At 38.7% G+C, this 27,000-nt stretch overlaps 1 protein-coding gene across 1 annotated transcript in view; it reads right to left on the minus strand.

Moving 5' to 3' along the window:
* LSAMP (limbic system associated membrane protein) overlaps window positions 1-27,000 on the minus strand; it is a 567,085-nt gene that overhangs the window by 186,273 nt on the left and 353,812 nt on the right. The window lies entirely within an intron of this gene.

The raw sequence follows: 27,000 nt of genomic DNA on the forward strand, positions 1-27,000 counted from the left end.
ATCTCCTTAGAGACTTACTGAGCAGATGAAAAGCATGGGTCTTACTATAAAGGTTAGAATCTCCCCATTATGGTCAAGTGCTGTAGGAAGTACACAGAGTAATATAATGAAAATGTCTTAGCTCTCTTCTGATTAGAATGGACCTTTTGTGGTTATTAGAGAAAATGTACATTTATACACATTAAGAATAAATTTTCTTATCACTAAGTGTTACTTGCCTTTATTTTCCTATGTATATAAAATGAATTTAGTCCAATCTTTCCTCCAAATGCCAGGAGAAAAAAAAAACAGTATTATTTAGTATAAGATTGCATAGATATGTTATTAAGATGTGTAATACCTGGTTGCTAATAATCTAGCCACATATCATTTTGGTGTGTGACAGGCCTGATGATGTGACTTAGAGCTTAAAAATTAAATTCCTAAGGCCTATGTCACAGACAAGTAGACACTACAAAAATATTACTGTTACTCCAAATACCATTACCACCATTGTTACTAACACTTTAATAATAGCTAACTTTAATTAAGCATTTATCATACATAAGACCTCATATAGATTATTTTACAAGTATTATCTCAATAACTCCTTATAATAGGGAAATAATATCCTATGTGATTTTACTTACGGGTAGGAAACTAAGCTATAAAGGGGCTAAGTGAGAAGCAGAAACAGATTTGTATCTGAAAAGACTGGGGCCCATGCTCTTCAGCCCTACTTGAACGAAACTTCATCTTCACAATCCAGGTTACCAGATGGCCCAAAATGACAGAAATTACTTTTTGGTGATGTGAGAAATGAGTTCCCAGGGGCTATCTGTACTGCCGTCTGACTTCCTTCATTAGTGTTCAGGGCGGCAACGTGAGATCTCACATTGGTGGGCTTAAGTGGAAAGTGAATTACTTACTCACAAATTTCATCACAGAGGTTATGCACTGATTACAAATTGCAGAGTTTATGCTTTGACTGTGATTTTCTTTTTTTTTCCCCCAAGCTGTTAGTTGCTTATGCTGTCCCTGAGAAAGTGTGTGTCAGGATGAGGGAGGAAGACAAGAAAGCATGAAGGAATTCAATAATTTTAAAAATCTTATTTTTTTCTCACTCTTCTTGCCCCTTACTGACCCTGTGCAGTAACAAATAAAACAGAAATATTTTCTGCTTATAGAGGCAGCTGTCTGACAACCATAGGATCCTTGAAGATCCCTGTTAGCAGTCATTGATGGTCCTTGGGAAACTGACCAGGTCAGAGTGTCACAAAAAGGAAGTGGGAGGAGGATTATCTTGACCTTAGCATTCTTCTCAAAATGACATCTTATATGGCCTCTGGATAGGACCCAGTGATTCCAGATCAAAACCAATGGCAGAAATAGAATGTAGTTGATTCCTGTTATTTAGCAACTGCTATTTGTAGAGTTTCTGTTTCCCCTTTTATCTATTTGGGTTAAGAATAGTTTTCTCATGTTCATACACTGACTTGCCATATACTCTCCCAGACTTTTACAATGAGGACCTGAAAGGTTGTAACCATTTCATAGGGAAGAACATGAGGCACAGAGGGAAATAATGGCTTGTCAAGGGTGATCCAATTAAGAAACAGGGCTAGGCTTAGAACTCAGAGCTCCAGAATATCCAGTTGTTCTACTGTTTAATAGTTACGGTTTCTAATTCCCAGCTGAGTAAGCCATCGTTCTGAACAACTCCAAAAACCTACAATACAATATAAATCTATGATGATGCTCGAGAATAGGATTTAGACGTCCTAGGCACCTTCCTCAACAATCTAAAACCTGTAACAAGAAGCTATATAGTAATAATAAGAGCTCATGTCACTCAATTTATAGTTAATTCTGAATTCCAAGACAGGACACAGAGTAGAGAAAAGAAATACAGATGTGTTCTGGTTAAAGAAAAAAAAGGGAGGAAGGGGGAAGGACTCCGTATCTCTAATACATAAACATGCAATTTACAAGACAGAGAAAATCTCCAGTGATCAAGGTCCCAGAGAGTTATTATCTATGATAAAATTTACTCACATTACTTCTCCTTTAGAGGAGGGATACACATGTACTAAGGACTTTGATTTTACATGGTGTGCAAGTGCATTCACTTGCTCAATGATACATAAACAGTTGGTGATAAAATTGGGAATAAAATCTAGAATAATTAACTACAGGGCTATGTTTTGGCCACCAAACTATATTGTTTCTCCATATGAAGGGTGACACATTCAGGTCCTGTATCTCAGATACTGGAGATACAGAAAGTATTTGTGTTGAACAGTTAGAAATGTGATCATGTTGACATTGTATCTCACCTTCCACTGGGTCACTAACCAATAGATTTTAGTCCATTTTTGTCTTCTGACCTTATTGTACTTTGTATCAGCTTCTTCCCATAAGCATATATGATGTAGTCTTTTGCTCTAGAAAGAAATCCCTCCTTAAATCCTGCCTTATCCTCTTACTTACTTTCAACCTCTCTATCTCCAAATTTCTTGAAGGAACTGTTCAATACCATGTCTTCATCTCCCATTCACACCCCAACCTTCAGTGTGATCTGGATTCTCTCATTAACCTCCAAAGAAACTGCTCTCAAGAAACTCACCAATTTGTTTGAACAATGTTGTTTCCGGGTCCAATGGACAATTTTTGTTATTATTCCTATTTTTAATGTATTTGACTTTGTTGACCATAACCTCCTTCTTCCTTTTCTTAGTTTCTTAGTTTCTAGGTCCTAGTTTTTAGGTCACCAAACTCAACAGCTCTTCCTCTTACCCCTCTGGCAAGTCTTCCAAGTTTAACTTCTGGCCTTTTCTTGTCCCTTAAGTATCTGAGGGTTTGGTCACTGCCTTCTTTTTTGTATGAGTCACTGTGAGTGATCTCACCTACTCTCTAGCTTCAGAAGCTAAGGCTGTGTTACTGATGACTCCCAAGTCACCATCTTCAACCCAGATTCTTCTCCTGAATTTTGTATCTTCACTTTCAGTGAACTAACTATTCTACATTTCCATTGACTGTCCCACAGAAATCCAAGATTCAACATGCTCAGAATTGGAGTTATCATCTTCCTTCCCACAGAGCACCTGTAATCTTGTGATCACTTTTTCAGTAATGATGTCACCATGCAAACAGTTGCCCAAACCAAAAAAGAAGTTTATTTCCCTTGTCTTCTCTCTCTCCTTTACTGACCCCTCACATAAAACAGATCCCTAAGTTCCATGGCTTTTGACTTTTAAACATCTCTCACATTAATTTATGACTCTCAATCCCTATTCGCACTAGTCTTGTTCCAGCCATCAACATTTCTTTTTTGTCCTGAATTACTGCAAAAGCATTACAAGTAGTTTCTTTGCCTCTAGGCTTCCTCTCCACAAGCTCACTGTCATTCATTCACCATACTACAATCAGATTTTTTTTGCCCTAAATTGAAATGTGAGTATAGCAGCCCTTGATTAATCTCATTGCCCTCAAGATAAAATCCAAACTTCTTAATATGGCTTAATAGGTCATTCATGGTTAGTCTCTGCTTTTCTATCTAGCTTTATTTCCTATTCCTTCTGCATTGTTGCATCATCCAGTCAGATCAAACAACTTTGGGTTCCTGGCATATACTGTCCTCATTTAATCCCAGGCATTTAATATTCTCTTTTTTCACTCTACATGGAATAAGCCTTAATTCTTCATGTGGTTATCCCCTTTCCTCCTTTAGGTTTCAACTTGTCAGCTTGTTTTCTCTCTTTTTCCAGGAGGACTATCCTGCCATTCCCACCCCCGCCTGGCTCCTGACTCCATACTGGGCACCCTCCTGGGTCCTCACACTGTACCTTGTATTTCTCTGCACAGCACTGAACCATAATTGCTGGATTATTCACCTGTGCCTGTTACTAAACTGAAAGAGGCAGGCAGGAGGGCCTTTGTTTCCTTGACCACTGAATCTTACAGAGCATGGTATTAAGAATACGGTTAGTGCTCACAGAGTGTTTGAAAAAAGAAATGAATGAAAATTTTCTCCCCAATTCTTTTCTGAGCTCAATGAAGTCATTGCATTGAATTTTTGTCAGAAAGGAGCAAGCCTTTATTTTGAACCAGCTTTTATTAATATTTAAATATTTCTTTAGCTACCCATCTAGCCATCTATTTCACTATCAATTTCTCTGACTCAATTAAAAAAAAAATGGGGCAGAAAAATATTTGTATATTTTGGAAACATAGGAACCAAGATAAACTTAGTATCCAACTTTCTCAATTATAGACTTTTCAGGGTTTTCACTTATTTCTCTTCTTTTCTATAAGGAGTCATTTATATATATATATTTGCATGTATATAAATACATATGTAACTCTTTTTGTGTAATGGGTTCATAGTTCCTTCCTAGTTTCCTGTAGCAATTCATCAGTCTACATTTACACCATAACTGATAATATAACATTAAAGTGGCAAATCAAAGTTTTGATTCTGTTACCTCGTAAAACTTTGTAAAGATTCTGGGAAGTAAAAAGTATCCTTATTCTTATTGCCGTTTTACAGATGTGGACATAAGGGACACAGTGGATAAAAAACACATTAGAATTACAGAGCTAGGACCAAAACCAAAGGCTTGTAGATTTGTCAGACTTAACCCTTCCTATAGCTCACATTCACTTTTGCAAAAGTGGTTCCTAATAGTATTTTTTTCACTTTATTTTCATTCTTGGTAAGGATTACTACTTAGGAAATACTGTTTAACATGATATTCTTACTTGCATCAGCAAGTATACGTTGTTCATCAAAATCACTGTAATACTGATTTATGTTCAATTCTTGGGTTGCCACAGTATTCTGGGTAGTTTTTTTTTTTTCTTTTTTCTGGAATATTTCCTAATAATTTTTATTCATAGTATATCAGTATGATTTTTCATATTTTTCTAAATTTTATGTCATGAACTATTAATGTTTTGAACCTATTCATTTTCAGTGACATTTCCAATTCATCTGGCTTATTTTATTTTTCTTAGCAATTAATGAAAGCTCCTTATACCATAAGGAATTGACCTTTTGTTGTCATGTTATTTACAATTTCCCCAATTTGTTCCTAACTTCTTAATTTTGTGATCATATTTATTTTGCAGATGCTTTAAATTTTTTTTTTTATCTTTCTTTGTGATTTTTTTGTCATTGCTTTGTTCATATTAGGTCCTTTTCTAACATAAGATCAGTTAAATGCTTCTATTTCTTTGTTTTTTCTTTTAATGGTTTGTTTCATTTTTTTTAATTCGACTCTTTACATCACCTGGGATTTATTTATGGTATGAACTATAACTAGATTCTTCCCCTTTTTTTTAGTCAATTTCCCCAATACCATGCGTTAAATAATATAAAATGTATACATCATTTTGGTTTTCAGAATTACCCTATATAGTGCTACCCATCCGGCCAGAGCAATGTTTCTGGGAAACATGTAATTATAAACTTCACTTACTATGCCAAGTACTTTATCAAAATATTTGAAAATATAAGTCACTAATCTTTTGGACCCCACCCTATTATTAGGTGTTGCCAGTTCCAAAATTAACTGTTTATTAGATGAACACCTCCTAAAATGCTGAGTGAAAAATGTAACTTAGATACCCTTCTTTCAGGACACTAGCAAAATTTATTATTCAAAGGAATCCTCAGTGTTTCCATTTTAAAAAAAATGTAAAATGAATATGCCACACCTAATAGTTCTAATTTTAATTTCTTAATTATTAAATAGGTAATATTCTTTCATTGAAATACACATAAGTTCTGTGTTAAAGAAATGTATGTTGTTTTTTTCTATTCAGTACAACCTGAACGACAGTTTCTAAAATATTACTAACATCTAGCTATCCTGGGATACATGAATTTCTTCAGCTGTGCAATGAGTGAGCATTAAGTAAGATTATGACACAGTCAATCTGGCTCTGGCACCCACAATTTTATTCTCCTTCTTCATCACTCTTTTTGTAATTTTCTCACCCACTATTTTTACCAGATCTCCAGGGTCTACCCTGGATATTTTGGATTCAGAGCTGTCTGTACATGTTTGTACAGTTCTCCAGGTTCCAACTCATCCCTTCTTCTCCTCTGTGTAAGACTAACATCTCTTGTGTATGACCAAAAGTGGAAATGCTGGCAAAGTCAGGAACATGGTGAAGTGTTTTGCCTGCCCAAATTCACGCCTTCTTCTTCTGGTAAGACACCCTAATTTGCCTCTGGAGAACCACTTTTCATCCCACTGCCATTGGTTTGTTGAGATTGTCAATCAGGTGACCCGCTTTCCTTAGCCAAGGAAAGTGACTTAAGTTGGGCAATTCAGACTCTCCTTCCCTGGACCTTGGTTATTATAAGAAATAGCTTAAAAGCAGTTGAAACTGATTGTATTAATAGCTCCAGTTTTCCATTCTTCCCTGTGTCCACAACTTTTGCCATGCCCAGGCCCTCCTATAGTGGATGGTACACATTTTTCCATTCCTGGACTATGTTACCTGTTTTGGCCGAGGATATCAGTATAGGTAACACAAGCAGAGTCCTGGAAAGTGCTGGCACAACTGGACTCACTTGGCATTCTGCCTCTGCCATCAACATAAAAAGAACATGCCCAAATGAGTCTTCTGGTCCCAGGAGAAGAAGGCTGGGAAATGGCAAATAGGATTTCAAATAAAACACAAGGTACTCATTCAAATATGAATTTCAGATAAACAACAAATACTTTTCTTAGTATGAATATGTTCCAGATATTTCATGGGACAGATTTACACCAAAGATTATTATCTAAAATTCAAAGTTAACTGGGCATCCTAGATTTTTATTTTATGAATCTGAAAACCCCAGGAATACGGTCAGCTGCAGCGAAGCCCAGCCTAGAGGTGTGCGGACTTGTACACATAAGAGAAATAAAGAATAATTGTTTTGTGCCCATGAATTTTGGAGTGGTTTGTTCATCAGCAATCATTAGCTAATACATATCATGAAAGGGCAGCCACCGGAAAGGACTATTATTTTTCACTAGGGCCTGCAACTTGCACCCTTAGAGATGTGTGATTTTGTGCTTCCCATGGTAAGATTTTTTTGTTTTCACTTTGATTCTGTGAGCTATTCCATATTCTTCCAATGTATCACCTCCTTCTTACATCAATTAGCCAGTCAATTTCTGTTGCTTAAACCAAAGGATTCTAATTGTTGTGAATTGAGAAGCAGTCATAATAAGGGAAAAAAAAATTGAAGAGGGGTCTTTTCATAGAGGGAAAATTGTCATCTCTGCTTAGGTACTTGTTGGGCTCCCACAAAACCAACTTAGTTGCATGTTTGGCCTTGGTTCTTATCTATCAGTACACATTGCTTTAAAAATAATCCTAGGCTTGCAAGACCATCTAATTCTAGCTGTGAATGTTTTAATGCCTTTATCCTTGGTTTCTGACTGACCAGCCTACAGAAGGAAATAATCAGTTTCAGACTAGGGAAGAAAAGTAGTCAGTTGGCTCATTTCTCTAACCTCAAATAATTAGCAGGTATTACTTGTATTCAATTCAAAATGTCACTCCTAACGGTACAAATTAGCAATGAATTGGTCTCAGTTATTGTTCATATGAAGTTGGGGCAAGGTGCATGTACTACTGCGTGTATGGTGGTGAGGGGGTGTTAAAAAAACAACACTGTCAACTTCCTAATTTCTAACTGTTCTTTCATAAGGCTAGACAAGCTTCAGCACTATCTTTTGCATATGTGACAGACTATGGAACAGTATGGCATGCATATATGAGTTGGGTTCAGAAATCTACAGGATATTTTTTGAACAGCACTTGGCTTTAATGAGCATGATCTAAGAATTCAACCATAGCAATAAAAATATACACTATAAATGCCATCTTGTGAAACATCAAACATCCATCCAGCCTGGCATTTGCTTCTAAAAATGCCACTGAAACATGTTTTGCTGCATGGTGTGGTAGTTTCTAGGATGAATGACAGGACTGGAAAATGTAGCACAGTGAACTAGATTCAGAGCCAGGGGATTTTGACCCTGCCCGGCCACGAGCTCACAAGGCAACCACACAGTCTCTGATGTGTGCTTTTGAATCCCCATCATCAGGCACATTGTAAGAGCTTAACAAATTCTGAATGCATAAATGAACATACTCATGACAGATTATTTCAATCTCTTTTGGTCTTAGTTTCCTCATCTGGTAACTGGAAATTGTGTGCAAAATTGACGTTAGGCAATATTGCAGGATTGCTATTAGGGTCAAAGAAGATAATGCATGTGAACTTGTTCTGTAAATTGAAAGAGGTTCTATAGCATAGCCATTATTTATTGCATGCTAAAACTAGCTAATAAAACAGTATTGGCTTAACTCCTTCTAACATCACGTGATAAAAGAGTTCATACACTTTCATGGTTAATGGCATTCTAGTTATATTTTGGCAGGCACCATTATTGCCAAAAGGTGTATGGAATTATTACAATTCATAATCAATGATTAATATTGGCATTAACAATAAATCACTCCAAAGATATGCACTCAGTTCTTATCTACTAATGAGCAGAGCTACGTCAATGTGTCAGCCTTTTAGTCAATGTCTTAACATTTTATACCTATAATAAAAAGTGATATAAAGATATGAGAGTACAACCATAAGTAAAAAAAGTTCTCCCCAAATTTTTAGAAGCTTAACTCTTTGGCTCCCAAGAAAAAGCTCTCCAAATAAAATTCTGTCACCATTATGTAATTTGTCATTTAAGTCTTAAAGACAACAGATGTTGCCGGTGTTTTGTGTCTGTAATTTAAGTCTCTGAAGCCTTTGCTCTCACAGTAGAATAAAATAACTAGCAATGATAATTCCTCTTCCACGAGTACTAGCTCCCACTCCTATTAGGATCCATTTACAAAGCAAAACACATCAGCCTCCAAAGTAGGTACTTGAAAAGGAGCACCCTACAGGAACATGATTCCTTTCAGATACAAATTTCATGGGTGAGCAGGAAAATATGGAAAATACAGATTCTCTGAGTGTCAGATGAAGCTGAAGGTAGGAGACACTCATTATGAGTATCAGTTACTCAAATTTCTCTGCCAGGAATGATTACAAATGCTGCACTTATGCATGCAGTAAATGATGAACAAAGAAACTTGAGGAAAGAGGAATAAGATGCTAACAATTTAGAGGAAAAGATAAAATGTATGTATAAAACAAAGCAATACCAAGTGCCATATGACTGGTAATGAGGTAAAGCCAGGGAAATTGCACCAGCGAAGCTCAGGAAAATGACATATTAAAACAACGTGCAGTCAAGAAAAAGCCTTTTAATCCTTTATTAATCAGGCAGGAGCAGTTTCTGAACTGTAAGGAAACGTACATGAAACTAAAACTGCCTGAAGCCTCACTCACCACAGTCCTCTGAGATGCAGCTGGCATTTTACTGTGTTGGCCAAAGCTAGTTAAGACACACTCTTCTGGGTCTTTGAGTCCTACATTATCACATTCTCAAGTGGCCCTGCGAGTTCCCCGCACTGTCCGAGGTATTCAGATTGACACCAAAACAGTGCCTACAGATGCATTCAGACAAAAGGGAGGGTTAATTTGAGTCAGACTGCTTTAAATAACTCAAACACAGTAGCCATGGGCCAAAGAAATGCTACGAGCGCACCTCCACACCACCCAGTGGTGGATGTGTACTTAGGTGACATGTATGTGGCGTGGATACCTGCAACTGGTTGAGTCCCCTAGTCTACCTCAAAAGAAAGCCTATTAAATTGGAATTTTTCTGTATTTATTAAACATTCAGAATTATGCTGGAATCTGAGTGCGTGCTGGTTTAAAAAGGGGACAGATTATTCAGCACCGACACTGGCATTCATGACCAGCTAAGGATGTCTATTATTGCTGCTTCAGCAGTAGGGATCCTCTGTGGGATGGCAAATGGCTGTTCCCATGCACGGGTCATTGCCTTGCTAAATAAGAATAAATGGAACTCTCCTGACTCTGCTCACTGAGGCTGCAGTTACCCAGCCAGTCAGCAGCTTCTCCCAAATCTCCTATTCCCAGACCCTTGTTCCAGCTGTTTGGAGATTTATTTTTGCTAATCTGGGAAAACACCCAGAAGCTGATTTAACTGATAGACGGAAGGAATGAATCTCTCTTTCACCTGGGCAAAATTGCTTTCTCATGTCTGGTACTTGCAGAACCGTCTTTAGATGCTGTCCAACCAGAGCAGATGGTTTTGTTACTTGGCAGCAATGGGGTTATTGAGCAGAGGGAAACTCAGAAATATCAGGCTACCTAGGGTAGGTGACAAATAGCTATTGGGTAGATTCCAAGGTCTGAGAAGCATCACCCTGAGACTTTATAAGAGAAAAGAAGACTGTATCTTTTCACCCTTTGCACTCAAAAAGACTTACTTTTCTATGTTAAATGGAGATGTTCGGTATAATTCTTAGAACAGATGAAAATTCAGGCTGTATTCCTGGCATCTACTAAAAACCCACTCCTATTCCACGAAAAGCCTGTAAGATTTAGCCCTAAACTCTGACATATCCTTGAAAGCTACAAAATACTTTATGGGCCACCAATTTTTCTTCTGTGCGCCATTATTTTTCTAAAAAAAATTAAATGTGAGGAAAACATTGCCTGTATCCCATGGATGAATTCTTTAACTATTAAGAGAACATCATAAATAAGACCTTATATCAAAAGCAGAGAGGATTTTAAATCAGAGAGAAAGGAGCTGTAAATGAACAGGGAATAGAAGTATGGAGGGTTCAGAGACCAATCTGTTGTCTATTCTGCTTAAGAATAACACAAACCAACAACATTCATTGAGAGCCTACCGCACGTAAAGGCAGCGTGCAGGGCGTGGGCCGAGGTGAGGAGGGGGATAGAACAAGAACATTATGACCTAGATCACCCAGTTTTTATTGCTTCAGCGAAGTGCCAGTGGAACTTATCACACAAATAGTAAGAACACTCACTCTAACATTTTCAAAATGGCTTACTATTCATCTCATTTCTACATTTCATTTTGGGAATCAGAAATACATAGAGGTAACTATGGTGCTTGTAGAAATTCCTTGCACTTAATGATTTCATGCTCATATTACTAGCCTAAATTCTTTTTTTTTTTCAGTTGCTCAAGGCATTTAATGTTCTTTGCTTGTAGGGAAGGAGGTAGATTCTAATAGAAACCAACTAGGGTGAACTAAAGCATGCCTAGAATACAATGAAAATAATAAAAGTTGTTTCCTGCCACTGCTCAAGGGCCCAGAAGATAGAATATTTAGACAAAGAATAGATTTGACAGGAGGTTTTTAGAATTTCCTTTTTTTGCATTGCCCCTGTTCAAAGCTTACCATAAACCATTACAAACAGAATGTGGAACATTCACATTATTTATTTCTAAACAGAGTTACTATTGTGAATTAATACATTCATGCCAATTATAATTTTTCAAAAATTATATACAGCGGTAGAAAATACAGTAATTGTTGCAAGCATTCAGTGTAGCTAGGAGAGATAAAATACTTTCTGTGGTTATAAGTAGTTTTGAAAATTGCAGAGAGGTAAGTAGGTGTGTAGCATTTGTGGTGGGGAGAAAACACCAAAAACAAAACCTCAAGTTCATGGATATGAGTTAGATCTCCATCTCATCTTTGCTTGCCCTCTGTTGGAGGAGAAAATGAACATCAAATCATGAAAGAAGATACAAAAAAAAATAATAAAGATAACTAATAATAATACTCTCTTAGGTAGTATAATATTATTCAATTTATAAAACAGTGGTCTATACCTTGCCTTTTTTGATCCATACCCTATCCCTGCGTGATAGCTTGACCAATATTATTACCACCATCTCCCACCTAGGTATTGGTTGGATAATTATTGAGCTTGGATCTCAATAGGTTTCATTCTCTTGGCTAAGGTCTCAGAGCTAGAAAGGGGAAGTACTAAATGTATAACCAGCTCTTCTGATTGTGTTAAGACAATCCAGTAAGACCTGGATGTGTCACAGACTAGATTATCTACCACTAAGATGTGAGATGCTGCCATGCTGATTGCATTCAACTGTTGCTATGATAACTAGGCACAACTAGAGATGGGATAATCTGGAGAAGTGGGTAGTTGTGCTGAAATCAGTGACAGGAATGCCACCGACTGTGTAGAGATTCTCGAAGTTTGGTTCACTTAAGTTTGTTCTTTCTGCATTGTTCAAGTCATTAAATGTGATACAGTTAAGAATTTGGCTTTCTGATTTTAAGGCATTTTTTAATAATGCTGATAATATTCACATCAGTAATTTGAAAAAGTTAAACAATTTTACAGTGGAAACTGGAGCCATCCTCACATGCATTAAATACTGCCTGTTTCACATTTCCTTTCCCTCAATTTGGTCAGTGCAAATGGGATTTCTTCTCTCTCTCCTTTTCTTAAAACTCAAGAGGCAGGCATGGCAGTGGCTCTGAGAATGCAATGTTCTGTTCCTGCTTCTACAAATGAATCCCAAACGGTATGAGTCTCATTAATCTTGAGCTAAAAGTGAAGTTAGACATCGAGGCACCTCGGGTCCCACCTGTTTGTTCAGAGCCCTAGGCATGTTATGGAGAAAATGTCAAAATTCTCCTCTTGCCGCTGCACCCTGCTGTGATGTTTTATTCAAACCCCCATGTCCTAAGGAAACAAACACTGCACATCCAAATCTCCCCCACCTGGTTCTCAGTCTCACACATAAACATGCACAATAGCCGTGTTTAGAAGAGCTGATCAATTCCTGCAAAAAACAGTCCACCAGTAACACTCTGTGAGGCGGGAGCACTCTGGCAAATGCTTTCTGAGGCAGCGTGACCCTCCGTGACTGTGTCTGTCTCCATCTTACAACGCTTGTGCTTAGACAACGTGAAGTGTACACTGACCCTGTCTTCCAACAAGGGACGGTTTTACCATGAGTGGAACTCTGGGTTCATCTTGAGAAAAACTGACTGCTGGGACTGACTGCTGGGAAAACAGGGTAGGGTCCAGGGAGAAAGTAAGGTGGACGTGACTGAGGATGGGTAAGAAACAGCAGTGCTCCCATGAAGGCAGCAGGAGGAATCTCTCTCGGCATCAGCTCTGTATTTGGTAATACCCTGGAGGCCAGCAGGGATAGCAGCTTGTCCACTGGGTCTAGGCCAGAATCCTACAGAAATGCATTTGAGTTTCTGTGGAAACTCTACGGAGAGAATGAGTATGGGGGGGTAGTGAGCCGTGCCCACAGTCTCTGTCCATCCTATGTCTGTCACAAGCACATGAGGCAGGTTATGGAGCAGGAATCAGGAAAAGGTGGTCATGCAATTGGATGCACGGTGGTCCAGTCGGTCCTCTGGTCTACCAGCGTCTGACCGACCGCAGGCAGCCAACATGATAGCTGCTTTGTTCTCAATAAGCCACAGGCCTCACGAGGCAGGGATGTGCTGTAGCAGCGAGAGGGATTCTTGTGTTTTCATCCATTTCAGACAGCTCCAGACGGGCTGAGAACCCGGCTTGTTGGCCACCAGAATCATTCTTGAATCTCGGACCACATCTCTCCCTGTTCAGTCTACGGGGAAAGGGCAAGTGCTCCCTCTGTCTGTTACTCTGCTCACCCTCCCCCTGGCCTCAGCCCAATCACTTAACCTCATCTAGAAAGTGACTTGGCCCTGAGAGGCTTTGGCGGCTGAGTATCTGTGATTTCCATGAGTCCAGCTCACCCGTACCTGTCACCCCAGCAGGACACCACAGTGCCCAGCCTGATGTGGCTCCTCATTAATTGTATGCTGAGGGAGGGAAATAAGTTAACTGCCTCTTCAACACTGTGTATAAAATTACAAGGAAACAATACTCAGGGCCACTTGTGATTACTTTGCTCTCTTAGCCGTTTGCTAATGCTTTAATGCTTTCTTCCATTAATTATACAGCCATCACACTTCTCTTGGTGGGGAAGTAGCCCAAGAGGCTCAAGTCCAAATTGCACCTTTTTAGCTACTTGCCCTTCCTCTAATGATTAGAGGCTGTATGAGAGAAGATAATCTTGCCTCTTTTCATGTCTTGTAAATTGACTATATGCCCAGAGTAGCTAAGGTTTAAGTTTAAAAGAAGCTCTTCTCCATCATATTTAACATATATACATGTATATATAGTGTTACCAAAGACAGATACAAGAATGTCAAACACCTCCCCCAGCCACTTTTCATGAAGCTCCACAACACATTATGCTTTACCTTATGCTGGTCCCTCCAATGGCTTTGGGAGTCAGATCAGGTTTTAGCTATAAGCCAGCTGGTGCCATTCATTTAAAGGAAAACAGCCATGTAAGTGAGCAAGATTCTAATCACTAAATCTAATTACAAAGTAAAGTAAATTATTATAAATGTTTTTAGAAGTGTCTTAAAACACTGTAAAAAAGAAAAATTATCCACCAAACAGAAATCTGCTGTGCTGGTGGTTGATAGCATCGTTAGGGATTAGGACATTCACATGTATAAATGTTCTATGCGCTGGCTATTTCTGACACCTGAATCTAGTATGCACACATTAAAAACTTTATCACCTTTCTCTCTCATTCAAACAGTCGCTAAACTGTTCCACTCAAAGTACACCTTAGTTTATAGGTCCTAATGGGAGTAATAGGAACATATCACTTATACTACACTGAAGGGAACTTCAAATCTTCCTGTTAAAATGGTAACAATTAGTCAAGGGAAGGAAAAGGCGGTGGGAAAATGAAGGAGAGACACTTAACATGGATGTTTGTATCTCCCAGTGCAGATCTATTCTCTTCTATTTAACATCTTTCATTAAAGTATTTCAAATGATGCACATTCTCCACACGGTGATGCAAAACCAAAGACAAACACATTAACATTTAATCTTTGGCTTTCAAGCTAGCTGTCTGCCCGTTTCTTACATCAGTTGTGGCTGTACGCTGTCAGGGTGGCATGGATCTCATCCTTTGGTCCATCTGCCTCCTCGAGGGATGGATGTGTGTGCTCATCATGCTCAGAGCTCTTCAGAATGGTGTTCCCAGTTCATTGTCTATTGTGTCCTTGGGAGTTGTAGGGAGGCTCTTTGTGCTCACCAAGTATCTATGTGCTTCTCTGCGTTTTCTAACCTCCTGTGGTTACTTGGGGACCACATAACTCGGCTCTGGCCAATAAAATGTTGAGGAAAGTGAGGTAAGCCACATCTGGGCCCTGGCCCTTAAAAAAAAGCTAGTGTGTCACTCCAGCCTTCCCTGTCATGACAACTGTGGGAATATGTGACCTAGATGGCACAGACGCTATGCAGCAGAGGTTTGCCTGACCTGGACTGGACTTCATAAGCAAAAAATAAGCCTTGAGAGTTCAGCAATATCTGCTGTGGCAGCGAACATTAATTACTCTGATCGAAACATCATTCAGAAGAGCAAACTATACAACTGCTACTTAGAAGTGTTCTGGGCGAAAGCTGGAAACTGCATATGATGCTCTCTCATATTCCCTCCTATTTCGTGATTATGACTGTTGAATGAAAATACTCTTCTCCATTCAGTGAAGACTTTGATTGGCCATTGCTAATGACTACATAATTAATCTTCCAGTCTACTCATCATTTCTTTTTAATTTTATGACCAACTGTAGTCTCCTGTCTGACACTGGTTATCGCCTCCAAGGGGTATAGGAAGCTCTCCTCTGCTCTGTGGTATGGAGGTCACAGTGCAGACTCAGAAATGGTAATCTTTTCCTAATTCTGTGTCTCACTTTTTCTTGCCACCTATCGGAAGTGTTCCACCTGTACACCTACCTCTGATTATAAGCCTTTGGTGTTAAGGACCTGGAAGAGCCTGCTTCCAGGCCTCACATCTGTAAGTCACATATCCTAGAAATTTGGTATTCTCAAGTTTGAACTTCATAATTTTACATCAGATGCATAGTGTGTGAAAACAAGTGCTTTATAAAATCTAAGCAAAGACGGTATAAGGAATATTATTTGAATTAGCAAAATGGTATTTCCTATCATGAGAGTCACATGCTCTATTCACAACTATAGAGATAATGAAATAGTACTGGATATTTCTAGAAATTGCCTGAGGAAATATTGTACTAAAAATGCTTATTTTGTACTCCAGGTACTATAACCAAGTTTCTCTCTATTTGCATATGCTTGCTTGTAAACAGCACAGCTGCCTGGAAAAACATGAGTCCTGGGTTATATTTTTGGCTTTCCCTCTGTCTTGGTATTTTTTGAACCTGCAGTGTTGCATTCTTTTTTTTTTTTTTTTTTTCATCCCCCCAGGTAGAGGAGGAGGACAATGCCTTAGGAACTATTTAAGGAAACAGTGTTACATAATCAATGCGAGGACTCCAGGACCTCCGTCTTTATTTCCCTTACTTAAGTACAAAATCATATTTTATCAGAACAAATAAGGTTTCTAACATGGGTGGAGGATGTCCCAGCTTGCCTGTAGTGAAATGGCTCTATATTTGGCATTCTGCAGGCCTCATTATTACACAATCATCTCTTCATAAGGAACACGTAAAGGAAGTTCACTGAGTACATTTCTAGTACAGGAGTTATTTTTAAGGTCAACCAGGGAGAATTTCAGGATGATAGTGAGGGAGACATACTGAAAATGTGTGACTCTGAGTAGAAAATAAGATCTGACCCACATAACAGAGTTACCTAAGAGCAGCTCCATTCACTAAACACCAGGTTTCCAGGAGACCTAGATTTTGAGCATCATACTTCCTCTCAGTCCCAGCAGGACTCCTTCAGGCCACAGAAACTTCTCCATATCTCAGTATATTCATCTCTAAAAATAACATATGCTAATTCTCTAGGTTCCGCGATGGATACAAGGATTAACTAAGTCATTTAGGTAAAGTACATTGGGTATATATGCTTTTTTTTTTTAACATTTTTTTATTGATTCATTATCATTTTACAATGTTGTGTCAAATTCCAATGTAGAGCACAATTTTTCAGTTATACATAAACATACATATATTGTCACTTTTTTTTCTTTTTGCTGTGAGCTACCACAAGATCTTGTATATATTTCCCTGTGCTATACAGTATAATCTTGTTTATCTACTCTACAATTTTGAAATCCCAGTCTATCTCTTCCCACCCACCGCCCCCTTGGCAACCACAAGTTTATATTCTATGTCTGTGAGTCTATTTCTGTTTTGTATTTATGCTTTGTTTCTGTTTTTGTTTTTGTTTTTGTTTTTCAGATTCCACATATGAGCAATCTCATATGGTATTTTTCTTTCTCTTTCTGGCTTACTTCACTTAGAATGACATTCTCCAGGAGCATCCATGTTGCTGCAAACGGCATTATGTTGTTGGTTTTTATGGCTGAGTAGTATTCCAATGTATAAATATACCACCTCTTTATGCAGTCATCTGTTGATGGACATTTAGGCTGTCTCCATGTCTTGGCTATTGTAAACAGTGCTGCTATGAACATTGGGGTGCAGGTGTCATCCTGAAGTAGGGTTCCTTCTGGATAGATGCCCAGGAGCGGGATTCCTGGGTCATAGGGTAAGTCTATTCCTAGTCTTTTGAGGAATCTCCATACTGTTTTCCACAGTGGCTGCACCAAACTGCATTCCCACCAGCAGTGAAGGAGGGTTCCCTTTTCTCCACAGTCTCTCCAGGATTTGTCATTTGTGGATTTTTGAATGATGGCCATTCTGACTGGTGTGAGGTGATACCTCATTGTAGTTTTGATTTGCATTTCTCTGATAATTAGTGATACTGAGCATTTTTTCATGTGCCTATTGATCACTTGTATGTCTTCCTTGGAGAATTGCTTGTTTAGGTCTTCTGCCCATTTTTGGATTGCGTTGTTAATTTTTTTCTTATTGAGTCGTATGAGCTGCTTATATATTCTGGAGATGAAGCCTTTGTCGGTTTTCATTTGCAAAAATTTTTCCCATTCCGTAGGTTGTCTTTTTGTTTTACTTATGGTTTCCTTTGCTGTGCAGAACCTTGTAAGTTTCATTAGGTCCCATTTGTTTATTCTTGCTTTTATTTCTTCTAGGAGAAAATTTTTGAGATGTATGTCAGATAATGTTTTGCCTATATTTTCCTCTAGGAGGTTTATTTTATCTTGTCTTATGTTTAAGTCTTTGATCCATTTTGAGTTTATTTTTGTGTATGGTGTAAGGGAGTGTTCTAGCTTCATTGTTTTACATGCTGCTGTCCAGTTTTCCCAACACCATTTGCTGAAGAGACTGTCTTTATTCCAATGTATTTTCTTGCCTTCTTTGTTGAAGATTAGTTGACCAAAAGTTTGTGGGCTCATTTCTGGGCTCTCTATTCTGTTCCATTGGTCTATATGTCTGTTTTTGTACCAATACCATGCTGTCTTGATGACTGTAGCTCTATCGTATTGTCTGAAGTCTGGGAGAGTTATTCCTCCAGCCTCTTTCTTTTCCTTCAGTAATGCTTTGCCAATTCTAGGTCTTTGATGGTTGCATATAAATTTTATTATGATTTGTTCTAGTTCTGTGAAGTATGTCCTGGGTATATAGGCTTAAATACTTTTTTCACCCAGAAATCAGAAAAGGAAGATAAAATTGAGTCAGGATGGTATGGAAATATGACTGATTTTCATGTGGGGGCCATAGAATATGTCCCATGACTTTGTAGTTGTACTTGGCCTAGCACAGGTTATAACACTAATTAGGGACCTAGAGATTGACCTTTATAGTTAGTATAGAGGTCAACAATAGCCTGTATAAAAAGATTCTACCCAGCTTCAGTGGTGTAAGGTTGTTCTGTTGAGAAGATGGTTTTAGAAGCCAACCGGGAGGACTGCTCCTTGAGTTGGACCACATAGCCCTATGGCTCATACATCCGTGTGCCCATGAATATAAGAGGTCAAGAGTCTAATGCCAAAGATGTGGGTGTGATAAATGCTCTGGCCAAAGGAACAATTCAGAAATGTCTGAAGACATACAAGGGTAGGTACCTTCTCTTTCAATATATATTTACAGAGTATAATTTAGTGGCTAGACACTGGGCTCTGAAGCCAGGCAAGATTCCAATCTTCGTTCCTCAAATTACTAGCTGTCAAATCTTGGGGAAATTAGTTAGTCTTTCTTTGACTCAGTTTTCCCATGTGCAGGATAAGAAACTTAACCTGTCTTATAGGATTTTCAAGTATTACATGAGATAATTAACGTGTGCAAAATACTTAACCTATTGCCTGGAATATACTAAGTGCTTATAATAAATGCTGTTGACCTTGGGACATGTTAATGCCACCTGATTAAGATGTTGGGTTCACAGTTTAAAAAAATTGGGGGGAACACGTAAGTGAATAAATGAATGAATGAATGCATGAAGGAAGGACAGAAAACTTCTCTCTAGAAATACACTTTTAGGAGGTTAACGGTGACCAGTAACTTCTATTTACTTTGATCTGAGATGTCTCTGAAGATTAGACTAAATCATCTACGTAGTATTTATTGCCATAATAGCGTGGTATACTGAATATATTTCTTTCTGTTTTTAATATTTTTGCTTTCATATGAATTGAAGCTCAGCTCCCATTTTGAGCTGTGTACTACAATCACTTAACACTGTTGTTTTTAATTGGAAGTAATTCACTTGGTAAGTCTAAAGTAAGATAGAGAAGTGCAAGTGAGAAAGGCAAGGGAGGGCACCAGGCTAGAAATATTGCCCAAATGCTTATTTTCCCGTGTTGTAAGACTAATGACTAAGATCATCTCTTATATCAGTTAAGTGTTACAGTTGATTGGGAAACCACAAATGAATAATTTCTCTTTCGTGCAATTAAAATACCAACCTTAAGGCAACATTAGAATATTCTGCATAACATTTACTTCAGGTTTTCATGAGAGAGGGAAAAAAAAAAAACTTCATTTGATGCAGTTCCAAGGTCTGTCTTTCTTTCCTGCCAGGGTTTGAAATAACCTATATTTAAATGTATAGCAGTGTTTTCAGAGAACCACAGGCATAGAGAATTAGAAGTCTGTAACTGGAAGCATCTTTTGGGGTTGAGAAATGTAAGCTATTGTGAAAGCTCAACAATACATGTTGAAATAATTAAATCTTTTGGAAATGATTGAACTGGATGTTTTCAAATAAACAAATCTACATTTGTCATTCTGAATTCTTTTTTTGGAAAGATGGTGTGTCTCCCTCCTGTTTAGGTAATTAAAAATAGTCACCTGATGATCATTCATTATCAACCATTTTTGCACAGGGGAAAAAATGTTTTGGGGCTGAGACCTTGCTTGCAAAATTTCATCCCTCAAAGGAAGTCTTTCTCTAGAAGCTATTATTCACTATCCAAGTGGGATTAAAAGCATTACTTCACGCCTAAGAATGTGTTCACAGCACAGAGCGTCTCTCCCTTGGTGGCTAGGTTCCAGTGCCTGCATTTTATGTAGATGCCATGCACCAATCTGAAAAGCTGGACAGTTTCCAGTGGCATTAGGGTTTGGGAGAAGAGCTGTTGCTCCTCAGAACTTTACTTCTCTTATGAATGTTATTGTCTCCATTTATTTTAATGCAATGAGTGGGAAAGAAGATGGGAATAAAATACATACACAGAAGCCTCTATCTAACAGTCCTGTTGGTTTGGGCATCACAAAAAAAGGCACAGGAAAACCTTTGAGAGTTTAGAGCCTGCTGCGTGAGAGAGATAAAAGTAGAAACAGCAAATTGGCTCCAATACAAATGGCAGGTGCATTTGTTCACTGGAGGCAAGTTGGCAATTTAGTTTTCAATGACCAGCTTGTCTCTCTAAGGTTCACCTTTTAAAGTCCTCCCTTTTGCCCCCAACTTACATCGCCAAAGCTCTGCGTCATCTTGAGTGCCCATGCTCCAGGTAACAATGACTCTTTACCCTGTTTCTTTTTGGAAAAAAAAAGAAATGTACTGGTCCTCTTTTCTGCTTATTGGGTATTGGAATTCAAAAGAAAGAAATGGAAAATTTGCTGAAGCTAGCACAGTGGAACAGCATACCCAGAGAGAAAGCAAATGTGTGTTATGTATGGATGGTTCTGTTCTATCTCTACAAACACAAACTGATGGGAAGGGAACTCGCCAGCAAAACACTGGGTTTCTGACCTCTCTCCAGCATTTCCATGGAAAGCAGAGAATTCAAAGCCATTGTCCCTGCTGCCAGCATGGGATTTAAGAGATGGAGGTCAAAGGAGAAGGATTCAGAATGGAGAGGCTGATGAGAGCAATCTGTCTTCACTGAAAGGAGATGGAGAGAGGTGACAGTTATCCAACTCCCTGCCTTAGATAAGCAAGGAGAAATGACTGCTTTCTGGGTACAGCTCAGCTGAACAAAAATCCATTCACCTTCTCTTTACATAAAAGCACACGTAACTGAAATATATATGACATACATGCCAACCATTGCTTATTTTTGTACCTACCATTCTTATTGGTTGGTCCTTCATCTCTATGTTTCCATCATTATTAACTAACTCAGAAATTCCTCTTTTGAACATCTTTGGGAGAGATGGAAAAAAATCACAGTAGGCTCTTCCATGAGAACTTCATTTTAGAGATTCTGAAGTGTATGAAGTGAACAAGGTCACATGATTTTAAGGCCTATTCTAGTCAACAAAATAGCAAATTGATCTTGGGCAGAAATCAAAAGAAAAGTGTATAACAAATAAGTGATTTCTGAATTGCACAGTTGTCTTCTAATGAACATCAATTTATCAAATATGCTGTCCTAGGTTTAGCTGGAAATTGATGAAACAAGGCTATCTCAAAACTGTTGCTCCCCTCTACGAAATTAAAGGCCTCTGAGTTTAGGCAGGTGAACAGAACTCCTATTCAAAATTCAGTTTGCAAATAAATGACTGAACTGAGTGTCCCCTGGGATGGGGCTTCTTCTGTCTATTCCTACAGTGGAGGAAGAGGGGACAAAACTTAAATGTTTCACTTTTCCAATGGCATTGATCATGCCGCAGAAATGTGTACCGTAAAGAAGGAAACAGTAGAAATAGCGGTAGAAGCTTACATGGATACCAACAGAGACCTCTCGGTACTCTCAATAGACAAACTCCTGGGATATTTTATTTTAATTCAGCAAGGAGGAAACAAAGGCATGCGTACGTTTTGAGCTCCACAAAAATAAAGTATATGAAAGTGAACTTTGACTTCCAAATGGAATACATTGTTCCATATAGCAAATTGTTCTAAAACTTCATGAATGGGGAGGCATTTTTCTCTATGAATATAGTTGGAGCACTAACCTATGCTTGAAGTAAACTATATTATTTGTTTTTTTCTTGCCATAGACCGCTACACATTGCTACAGTAGAATATACATGTATATATACACACATATTACATATATAATTTAATTAGATTTATTGAAGTTGATTGTATATTAAGTTTAGGGACAATGTTAGGTAATGAACAGGACCTTCACTGCCTAAAAGATGGTGTCAACCATTCTGAAGTGTGTGACTATGAAGTTCACGATTACCTATTCTTCTGTTCCTGCTGTGAGAAGATGTGAAGGGATATGATAACAACACCTAATGTTTACTGAGCACTTACTAAGTGTTTAGCACTCATGAATTCACTGAATCTCTCCCTTCTGGGAGATAGGTGCCATTACTAGTTCCCTTTTATAGATGAGGAAACTGCTTATTAGAGCCATATAAATAGCTAGGTTCCTGCTAGAAGCTCCAGGAGGATAATGTTCCATTGTCTTTCTTCTCAGTCTCTCCCTGATCTGCTTGGAAATGATTTTCTTTCCTACACAACTTTCTAGTGCAGGGCTTCTCGAGCTTGGCATTACTGACATTATGGGCTGGATAACTCTTTTTCTGTGGGAGTTGTCCTATGTATTTATAGAATGTCAAGCAATATCCTGGCCACCATCCACTAAATACTAGTAGTTCCTTCCCCTCCCACCCTCCAGCCAGTTACAAACGCCAAGAATGTCTTCAGACATTGCCAAATATCCCTAGAGGGCAAAGCTACCCTGGGTTGAGAATCACTGCTCTGGAGGGTTGTATTAGATAGACTAGGAAGGGCAATGATCTACCAGGCTGCAGGCAACTGTAGATGGCATCGCCTCTCTTTCTCAAAGACAATGGTAGCTCCCACAACAGAAGGCTTGCCCCTAAAATGAAATCACTCTTGTGTCTCTGGACCAAGTGTAAAATTAGCTATGGAACCAGGTTTGTAAATGGCTCTGAAAAGCTATTAATTTTATTCCTTGGGATGCTGTTCTTCTTAAAAAAAAGTAATAAAAGGATGGTTTCAACTATTTCCATTCCTTTTTACTTTTAAAACATGCATCTCTGGATCTGCATCCTTTTTTAATAACAAATTAATTAACAAATTAAAAATGTAATGTATGTTCTTCCAGAAGGTTCTACGACAGCCTTCTGTTTACCTTCTTCCATGTAGAATGTGAACCGCGAGGATGCTGGCAGGCTAATACATAATTATTAGAGTCAGTTTAATGCCAAAGACATGAAAAGGTTGCTTCTATTTGTCTACTCTGCTTGAGAGAGAAGTGATGCTGATATCCACCTCACTCAGAGCAGATGTCACCTCAGCACAAGGCAACAAAATGATACTTCCTGGGTGGTGAAGCAGCATCACAGTGTGAAATACTATCCAACAAAACTTACCAGGAACACCACTAAGTTATCTTGCTGCTATGCAAAGCAGACCTGCCCATAACACCTGGCCTGTGTACAAATGGCTCTTTAGGATTGGCTGGAAAATGGAAAGAATCCATCCTTAATGTCTTTCTACTTAGGCTTTCAAAGTTTCCTCTACTTTACTTTCCTGACCCCTCTTTACCAACTTAAGACAAATGCCATTCCTCTTTTAATTCCAGTATTCCCAAGTAAGAATGCTTGAGCTACATGGACAGATAGAATGTACTCAGGGGAAATGCTCAGGGTTGCCTACCTGGCAGTGTGTCATGTCCTGCGAGAAATGCTGTTCTGCTTTCAGGATGGAAAGCAATGGGAATAATAATATGTAAATTGATGTATCAAGATTTCTGAAAGCTCAGCATTATTTCCCATTGCCCAAAGATTTCACCTCGCCTTATTAACTATTCTAACAACCCTGCCTTTTTTTTTGTTTGTTTGTGTAATTCTTGTTTCCTCCCATTTAGCACATAGAAAAAAGCATTAGTAACACTCTTGGTTTTAAATGAACCCTATTAATATCCCCCTGTGCAAGGGACTCTGGGATAATTTTGATAAATGTGGCCATGAAGCTGATCTGACAGAGCTGAGTGTGATGTTTGTGTGTTCATGGGGAACTGCTTCATGCACAGAACAAGGACAGACTGAGACAGCAAGTCTGGCAGGTCTCTATTTCTGAGCCACAGCTTAGCAACCTAAAGTAGAAATGTAATTGTACTAAAAAACAAAAAACTAATACAAAACAGAACAAGCGATCTTTATGAAGATAAAACAAACCCCACTACATTCTGATTAGTTCTGATGAGGAGGTTATTCACATACCAGAATCCTCAGTTCTCCCAGCCCTGATTGGCCAGACCAGAAAGCTGCACAGGAGGGTAATGAGAAGAAAACCTGTGTATACAAGGGAAGAGGTGAGCATGCGGGGCTCAGACTCCATTTCTCTCTATGTCCCCTGGCAGTGGAAGTTGCCCCTGAGAGACTACATGCCTTGCAAGTGGGATTATATTTTCTGGATGGAAGGTGGGGAAAAAAAGTCAGGCTGCCATTTCTGAAAAAGCTTAACTATAGATGTCAGAAGTTCTTGGGTATAGGAATTATTTCACATACATGAGTTGCCTGGAGAGAGCCTCACAAAGGTTGTTAGCCTTAAAGCCTTAAAAAAAAATACATAAATAAGTGCTATGGCATCGAAGGATTATAAGCAGCAGAAAGATGGTTATTAATTACGCTAAAGGATCTTCTAGCCTAAGAACAATGAAACCCCAAATATGGGGGCACAGAATAGAAGAGACAAAATTTAACTTCTTTCTACAACTGCCTCCAAGTATTTCTCTTTTTTTCTCTTAAATATTTTATTAATTTTTATTAGGAGATTAGATTCTATTTTGGGAACCAGTGACCATTTTCTCAACACAAAAGTACAGAGATAATCACAATGAGTGAAGAGAACATTGGCAGGAAACAAGCAAGAAGTGAAGGTAATAAAGGTGGTGTTTGGGGATCATATTTTGGCAGGAGATAGCAAACATGATGGGAGAATATGATAACAGTGTAAAAAATGTGTAGAACCACAGACAGCTCAGAATGCTTGTTCTTGGGGAGGACATAAAAAAGGCACAAAAGTAGAAATTCTTCACAAATTGGATATTCCTTAAGTGTTTCAGAGAAGCAGAATGGAATGGTTGATGGCTATCATTTATTGAGTATGTACGATAGTAGCAAGCCTTATTCTTAGAATGTCTTATTTAATTACCAGATTCTTTTTGAGATTAAACTCACTTTACCTATAACTAAACTGAGGCTCAAAGATATTAACCATGCTGCAAAATAAATGGTGTCACACTCAAAAGGCAAAAACCCAGGCTCAAGGATAGGGCTCCCAAAGTCCCATAACCTACAGGGTCCAGGCCTGCCTAAATTCAGAGTAGAAACTCTTTTTCTCCACTTACCCATGTTCTTCACAATTTGACACTTGTATTATAGATGAGAAATAGAAATCCCTTCTGATAGGCTATAAAGTAAGTGTGTTGCTACCCAAGCCATTCTTCATCCATATAATTGTTAGCTTTTAAAGAGTCATACAATGCAACACTATTAACATAACAATCCTCGGAATTTAAAAGACATGACAAAGCTGTCTTTTTTTTTTTTTTTTTTGAAACTGACACAGCTCTTATCCTGGGCTGCATTGCCTTTGGGGTCGATGCAGACCTCCTGTTCTTAACTTGGTTGCTGGGAGTTTGCACCTGGTAGCAGCATTTCCATCTGGAGATTCGATCAGAACCCATTAAGCACTGAGGTAGACTGCCTGGAAGTGGAAAATATGGAGCAGTGAAGCTCAGCTTGGGCTACATGAATTCACCTTCGGAAAAAAAGAAACAGGGAAAAAAAAATACTGCCCAAGAGCAATTGTTCCTGCATAGCAACTCTGGTCTAATTGATTTGGACACCACAGCTAATTTTCCCTCCGACATCTGTTAGTACACATTAGTGGATGTCGTTAGGTAGGAAGGCGCAGATTAGATGTGGAGCAAAGCTCAAAGGCCCTGGTTTGGGAGACTGGAGCAGACGGAGGAATGACAACATATAGAGTCTGCCAGTCCCCCAACAGGGCCAGATACTTCTGTGGTAGCCACTCTGAAAGGAAACAGTAATGGCTGGAAAGCCATGGCAGTTGTGCATAACAGTCTGATCCTTTTTTGTGTTTGCCCAAACAGTAAGTGTTTTTTAAACTTCCAAGGGCAAGAGAAAGGTGCTCCAGACATCAACACAGCCAAAACAAATATGAAATACGGATAAGCACTGTCAATGCTCCTTCTCTCCACAGGTCTATTTCATTCTTGTATTTCAAGCATGGCATTGCGGCGATGACTCCAGGGCTCGCTCATACATGAGTCAGGCAGCTGATAAAATGCTGGTCAGGTCAGACTTGTCCAAATCATCTCCCATTGCAAAGGGCTGAGAAATAAGTCCTGTTTTATTTATTCTTTCTTAGGCAGCGGTTCTCGGATACTTAACTGATGTCAGAATGCAGTTTCTATCCTTTGGGACATGTTTTGCAGTTGAGCAAGTCAGAAAAATCATCTGATGCCCTCAAGGAAATCCTCCTCCACAAGCTGGTCTATACCGATGACTACTTTCGCAATGAATACATTTAAAAGATTATGATCCCCTTTCAGAAGCAGTACAATGTTATGCCTTGCAAATAAGCTAGAGAAAGAAAAGGCTGCATCTCAGTCCAAAACAGAAAAATCCTACATACAGGCAAGTGCTTCTATCAGTAATATAGACAATCTTTCCCTCACAGCTCCTGGCAGCCATTAT

This window comes from Camelus bactrianus, chromosome 1 (assembly GCF_048773025.1).
Source record: "Camelus bactrianus isolate YW-2024 breed Bactrian camel chromosome 1, ASM4877302v1, whole genome shotgun sequence".
Classification (NCBI taxonomy): domain Eukaryota; kingdom Metazoa; phylum Chordata; class Mammalia; order Artiodactyla; family Camelidae; genus Camelus; species Camelus bactrianus.